Below are 7,386 nucleotides of genomic sequence, written 5' to 3'. Positions count from 1 at the left end.
GATTGTGGTTTCTGGTAAAACAGGAAAATCTTTTCATGGTTAGCACTGGCAATGAAATTTGTATCCCACCTCCATCTGGACTGAGCCACGGGTGATCGTTCTCTGAGATATGAGCTTCTCTCCATGTCAAAGGGCAAGTAAATAAATAACTATATGGGAATGTGCGTTTCGAGGAAAAATCATGCTTTTTTCCCTTTTTCCCCCATGCCCCCCGTTTTGCCTCAGAGAAGTTACGGGTTTTCTTAGGTCCTCAGAGAGGTTGAAAATGGTCCAAAATGTGCTTCAGGAAAGCGATCGCTCAAAGTGAATCAGTTTCCAGGGTCTGCTCACCATCTGTGCGCCTTTAGGAGATTGTCACACTTTCGGCTGGCTTCATCCATCTCTCTAATTCCTTGGTTACAGTCAAAACAGCTTTAAAAGGGCTCAGTTCCCACAGTGGGAAAGTAACTGGGACGCTGCCTGCTAGCATCACTTCACCCAGGAGCGGCTGACGCCTCATGGAAATCTTTGAAAGGCAAACTTCTGAGTCAGTGCTGCTGATGTAGCTTCCACTCAGAGTATTTCTTTGCTCACTTCTGCTTCTGTTACTGGTAAGGCCATTTGTATGAGAAGGGGATCCTGCTTTCCTGGAAGGATGCACTGCTTCTGGTGAAGTCACAAGCATCTGCGGCGTTGGGTCTCCCACCCTGAGCAATCTGGACTGGTTGATTTTCAGGCAGAAGGAGCTTGATACGATGAGCCATGGCTTTCTGGTCTGGCATGTTTTGAATTATTATTCTGTCTCTGTTACATTTTTCACATAAGTGCCCCAAGCCACTGACAGACTCTGTTTAGCAATAAAGAAATACTCGTCTCCGCAGCAGCTAATAGGATGCCAACAAAGATGCTATGTGGCTGAGTCATCTCCGTGTTGCAACAGTGCTGCCCAGCTAGCCACCCTACAAGATTTAACAGGCCCAGACTTTTCAGCTGGGATAATTCATCTCTTGCAGTCTCTCTCAATAATCTCCAGTAACTAGAAGGGTGAAGAAAAAGAGCCCCTTTCATTGCAGAAGACAACTGATGGTCTCACCACCTAAGGTGCTGACTGTCCCAATATGTGTCTTCATTAAATGTGGCAGTCAGTGAGCAAGCTTGGGAAAAACAAGTCCTTTCATTGTCTGAGAGCTCAGAGAAAGATCCCTTAGCACCCAGTCATTTGTTGCAGACAGCTCAGACTCTTGGCCAATATCTGGATTTCAAGTGCAGTTGATGGCCACTAAAAGAGCCCTGGTAAATCCAGCTCAGCTGCTGCTGCTTCACAAAGTCTTTCACATAGACTGGGTGGTGTTGGAGACAGGGTGAATGACACTCGAGGCTTGATTTTGAACATTTGTGTCATGTTGCTGGAGACCTCTGCATGTCTTTGGGGGTTACCTTGCTGGTCCTGAGCAATTATTAATTAAATGCCATGAGGCATTAAGGCAGTTTTGTACTCTACCACAGACACCGTGAGGTATGGATTCATCCATCCCACATACCTCATCTATCCAGTGGATGGGATGGGAGATACAGAGAAAAGGAGTACTCTGTTGTGAGTGAATACATTTTGCTTCTCTGCAGTGCTCCAGAAAGTTTAGGAGGACAAAGGTTGATGGTTTCACTGGTCTTCCTTGGAAGAATAAAAATTACTCTACTGGCTTCCTTGTTTTCTTTCAGAGACCTTATGGATCTGCCAGGATGGAGAAGGACATGGAAACTGATAACCTCCAGGTCTGATCTCAAGACAGAAACTGTGAGGAAGAAGAAAGAGAGTGCAGTTAAATGAAAGTGAATACTCAAAAAGGGGTAATGAAATTAAAATCAGAGACTTCTAAATAAATTATTTTTGTGGAAAGGAATCAGTTTTTGCTGCTGCTGCTGAGAACAAAATGTAGCCATCCCAGTGTTTGGAGTTATCTATTCATTGAAGGTACAGCAGCACATGTACCCATTGAGTGCTCAGAGAGCAATGGGCTAAATTCTTATTTCCATCAGCAGAAAAAATTAGATAATTGACAGAAATCTGTGACTGCCAGGATCCCAGGTCCTGTAAAGGATTTAGGCATCTGTCTCCTATTTAGGAACATTTCATTAACATTAATGGGAATTTTAAGTTTAAACAGGCGTTAGATATTTGAATAATTCTGGGGGATGTTGCCTGCATTAGGAAGAAGGAGGCAGGAGCCCAGAATCTGGTTAACTGTGAATAAACGATGGCACCTTTTTACTTGTGTACTTTCTGGAGGGACACTTGCATCTATCCGGCTGAGAAGCAGCACCAGCTTTCTTCTGATTCCATGTTGTGGTCAGGAATAGGTATCTCCATAGCTTTCCTTGTCCCTTCGCATCTCTTACTGCAGTGTGAAAGCATTTGCATTTGCTTTGCTGGACCATCCATGTATGCTAGATCCATCCCAGTGGAGGAGAGCTGCTATTGTCTCACTGTAAGTTCAGCAAGGCTCTCTACATCCTGCTCAGGAATTAATTGTCCACATTTACTGAACACACCACCATACTCGAGACACATTGGATCCTCTCTAAACAGCATGAGCAGGCACCTGGCCCTTCCCATTCTGGGGGTGACTCCATGACTGGGAACAGGGAAGAGGCCACTTGTGGTGGTTTTAGGGGTCAGCCTTCTTCATCCCAGTGGTGCAGAGCTCCAAGTGGGCATTTACAGCATGAATCTCCATACAGGATTTATGGCTTGGCTCCACATTGTGGCAAGCCATGCAATGCTCAGGGTATGGTATAAATTGGTTGGGGGAGAGGCACAGAGCCAGAGCTCCACGAGCAACACACAGGAGGTCGTGCTGACTTATGACGTGTGTGGCAAAATGATGTCTGAGGAGGTGGCTACCATAAATGTGGGGATCACATGTGTTGCTCCAGTAGATGCAGCATAGTGTAAACATTAATGTGAGGGCGCTTAAAATGGCATTCTGCAAGATCAGGGTTGTTTGCGCTGCTAAAGAGGCCACCTCTCTTCTCCATTACCAGAAGAAATGAGTATATCCCTCTGTTCCTATGTCACTTCACCTTACTGTGCACTAAAACAAAATGAAGAATGAGTAAGGAGAATGAAGAGAAGTACGTTTTTGCACTGCCAGCATTTAAGCAGTCTGGATGCCGCAGCCTTTCACAGACCATGAAGCACATGGCCTGTAGCTGAAGGCCAGCCACTTTTGGAAAGCTTGCAAATGGCTACCTGCCTTTTGGGCTGAGGTATTAGCCACCTACATTCCTTCCTAAATTCCCTCAGCAGGCCCAAGACCTGGTGCGCCACAGCAGCGTAAGGCTAGGAGGCCTAGCAGGGCTTTTGGGTGGGCTTCTAGGCTTTCAGCACCTCATTTCAACGAGTGCTGATGGAGGGGACAGATTTTTGCTGCTGGTTGGAGTCCTTCTGAGAGCTACATGTTACCGGAGGTCATCGCTGCTGGAGGCTGTTGCCTGTGTGAGAGGAGCAGGTTGGTTTTCTTCCAAGCCTGAGACTCAGCAGCGCTGAGCCCATCACCACATCTGCTCGTGCAGCCGCGCAGCCCCTTGCTGGCAGGCGCAGTGGAGAGGATAGTGCTGAAATATGGTGCAAAGACTGATGACACAGTGTCTTCTGCGGAGATAAAGGGAGGCTGATCCCTTTCATCACCGCTTAAGCAGTTGTTTCAGATGTCTTTGCCTTCCTTTGTTCAGGAGGGAGGGAGAGCTGGGGGGGCCCTGGCGGTGGTGGGACAGCCTTTGCCAGGAGGTACGGCTCCCTGGGGGGGGGGCTCGGGCAGCTCCCTGCCCAGTTTGCTGGCGGGCAGCCCCACACCGGGGTGTCTCCGTCCACCGAGGCCTGGTGCGTGGGATGTCCCCGCTGCTGCCTACCAGGACCTCATGTGGAAGCCCTTCAGACCGGCCTTGGCTTCTGCAAGGCCTCGCTCCCACTGCAGCCCCGCTGCGGCCTTCTGCCTCTGCGAGGGCCCGGCCCCGCTGCTCCCCGGCAGGCAGCATGGCAGCCAGGAGCGTGGCTGCAGAACATCAAAGTCAATTAGCATCCCAAAGCAAATAAATCAATCAATACGTTCCCGGCCCCCTTAGCAAATCTCATTATTGGGAACCAACCCAGGCAGGGACTCCCAGGAAGAACTACAGAGGGAGAGATCCTCCAAAGCTGTAATTTTTAAGGTTGTACCACTCGGAGAATAATTATAACCAGCAAAACGATGTTCACATCTCACATTAATATAGAGTAATGACTGCATGCCTGTAGCCAGCTAACCACAGAACTGAGAAGAGACTGTCAACTCTTCTGCCCTGCCATAATACAAAGCATCTTGGAAATGCTAACAGCCACCGCACGCCAGCATCTTGTCATCCCTCCTTCTTAAAGACGCAGACTGGGGGATGCTTCGGCCTCCCAGTATCGCTTGTACGGGAGATGTCATCGTTGATGAATTTGCCTCGCTGGCTAAACCAAAAATGAAAACTAATATGTTTGTGATTTTCCGTGGAGCAGAATTTTAAGATCATTTCAGACATTATAAACAGTTTTGTTTCAGGAAAGGAAAAAAAAAAATACTGCTTCCAGTTTTGGAAATGCGTCAAATTTCAAAATACCATTTTGAATTCCTTCCGTTTTATATTATATTTGCTTATTTATTTTTTTCTTAATGCTAGTTTTGAGTCCCTAACTACCATGTGTCTTCCTTGCCAATAGTGATGTGCAGTGAAATAATGGAAAGAACAAGAACATACAAATGATACAATAAAATGAAATAAAGCAAAACGAATCAAGATAGTACTTCTGAAATTACAGCATGGTTTCTAAAACTGGAGAAAAATGCAGTATCAATTTTTTTTCTGTGGGAATTTTCACCAAAATCAATACATTTTCAACACTTTTCCCCAAAGTGATTGAAAAGTCTTTCAAACATCCAATCAAAAATCTTCTCAAATGAGCCTCAGCAGATGAGGCTTCATGGAAATTTAGATTAGGGTTGGACCTCAACTCAAAATGCCCAGAGGCATTTGGGTCTATCTCAGCCAGACTGTAACGTCTTCGAGCCACGGGCTGTGTTTTTAATTCTGTATCAGGGATGCACTCTGAGCCATGAAAGAGACCACAAGGCAAACTATAAACACTGGTATATTCACTATGTATATATATTAAAATATTTATATTTAGCACGGAGGTGAGGGTTCCTCTGGCAAAGCTGCAGCGAGCTCTCCTCACGTGTGCCAGCGCAACTTCACTTTGTGTTGGTGGCTCAGGGCAAAGCCTCGACAGTGAAAATGAGAAATCAAGGAATGTGAAATCATCTCCTTGTAGAGAGAGGAAAATATTGAATAAAATATGGCAAGAGTGTTCTGGCGATCAGGATTCCTTATCGTTGATAGCATGTATTGAAGGGCTTGTTACGAGGCCTACGAAGATGACTTCTGCACCCCAGTTGGAGCACTAACATGGGTATGGTTTAACGGCAGGCCCTACCCTTGGCATTGGAGGAGGGTCAGGTCACCATTTTTATCCATCAGACTGAATAGTTCTGCTCTCAGCAGAATTGGCCAGAAAGTTGTATTATTTTTTCAGCAAATTCTCTGGATGCCAGCCCTGTTGTGGCTTGTTTTTGACTCCCGCAAGGAGATCTCTCAGGGGTGGTGCGGTCCACTTATGCTTCAGCACCCAGGTTCTCGTGTGGGGTTTTGGAAGGTTTCCTTTCATTCTCCCTCTTGTCTGCTGCGCTTTTAAGGCCATCAGGAGGATTAGTAAGACAATTGCTTAGTGCCTTCATGGCTGTTGATGCTTAAACTAACAAAACAAGAAAAGAAAGGATAGACCAGAGCCAAGTGCTGGAGAAATCCAAGTGTAGTTGGGAGGGAGCATGGCAAGGCCCCTGAAGTCAGGAGAGCCTGTGACAATTCCTGGAAGATTGAAGCACCTTCACCATGGTTTTAATGGCCTGGAGTAAAAACTAGCAGCAAAATTATATTAACAGCACGAGTGTGAGGTTTTGCAAGGGATGTTCTGCAAAACAGACAAATCAGCGTTGATAGGCACAGCAAAAAGGAATCCATCCCCAGCTAAGAGCATGGCATGGGAGCCAGATACAGAGACCATTCTAAGATTATCTGGAAACCCAAAAGCATTATTTCGTCCCCAGGAGGCTGAATGCCGACTGGCCACCTGCTTTACCTCTTGGTAAGGAGGAACTGGGAGATCTTGCCATTTGGGACCTGAACCCTGGCCAGAAGGGAGGCCAACCAATGTCTCCAAGAAACTGCAGAGATGGGAGTGTCCCACTTGGCAACCAGAGGGGACATTCTTTGGTTCATCTGTAGGGATTAGCACCAGGGGCATTCATACAGCACTGGGAGGAGATACTGCAGGATGAGGCAACTTCTGCACCTCGCTTCAGTCCCTCTGCACCCTCCAAACAGCCCCAGCTTGCCTCTTGTCCAAAGCTGTCACCACCAGGCGCAGGCAGGGAGCAGCCTGCTCCTGTCCTGCTCTGCTGGCCCTCCCTGAGAGACTGAGGGGAGGGAACTGAAAGGGAAAAAAGTGGCTTGAGAAACTCTACTCTCACCCTCTGTTACTGGGAGACCACCCCTGGAGGTCTGTCAGCAGCTGACGTATTTAGGATAATCTTTACACTTCTGCAATCTGGTCCAGGGCCGAGAAGCAAAACACAGAAAGTGTCACCAGCTGCCGGACGGAGCCTCACCTTCTTCGCTGGGGATGATGGCAGGGATGCGGGGATCCTGGCTCTCATTCATGGGACAGAGAAGCCAGTCCCTTTGCAGAAAACAGCAGAGTTTCTGGGTGTCTTATGTATTCACGGCACTAGGCAAGAGGCAGTGAATCTCATTTATCTTCCAAAAATCTCAGAAAGCCTGGCAACTGCCCCAACACCATCTTGCTCCAGCTGAGAACTGAGGAATTTTGCCGCAAGACCCATCAGAAACCCGCTTGAGCTTTCCAAGCCCGCTGCTCCCTTGGGGCAGAGGAGGCAGGGAGAGAGAGGCTTGTGTTGATTAATATTAGAAGAAACTCCCCTGAAAGAATGATAGATCATGGCTTGGTGACTCCAGAATCTTTTCTTGTTTCTGTCTTTGATGGGAGGAGGGGGAACTGGAAACAAAAGGCCGAGGAAGGGGGGAACGGAGGGAGGGGTGTGTTTTGAAATCTGCTTCCTTTTGGCCACGCTTGAACTTCCAAGAGCCTGGCTTTGACTGACATCCCTAGGAAATGGGAGAGAATACTCCATGCTGAGCCGGATCTCTGCCCGGCGGAGGAAGGAGGAGGCATCTGGCTCCAAGGAGCTGAAATGCATGCCTTTAATGTGTCTGTCATTCAGCATCGCAGAGGTGCACTTGGGCTCTGCT

Source organism: Anas platyrhynchos, chromosome 5 (assembly GCF_047663525.1).
Source record: "Anas platyrhynchos isolate ZD024472 breed Pekin duck chromosome 5, IASCAAS_PekinDuck_T2T, whole genome shotgun sequence".
Taxonomy (NCBI): domain Eukaryota; kingdom Metazoa; phylum Chordata; class Aves; order Anseriformes; family Anatidae; genus Anas; species Anas platyrhynchos.
The sequence above is the reverse complement of the archived record's forward strand: the minus strand, read 5'-3'. Positions refer to the sequence as shown.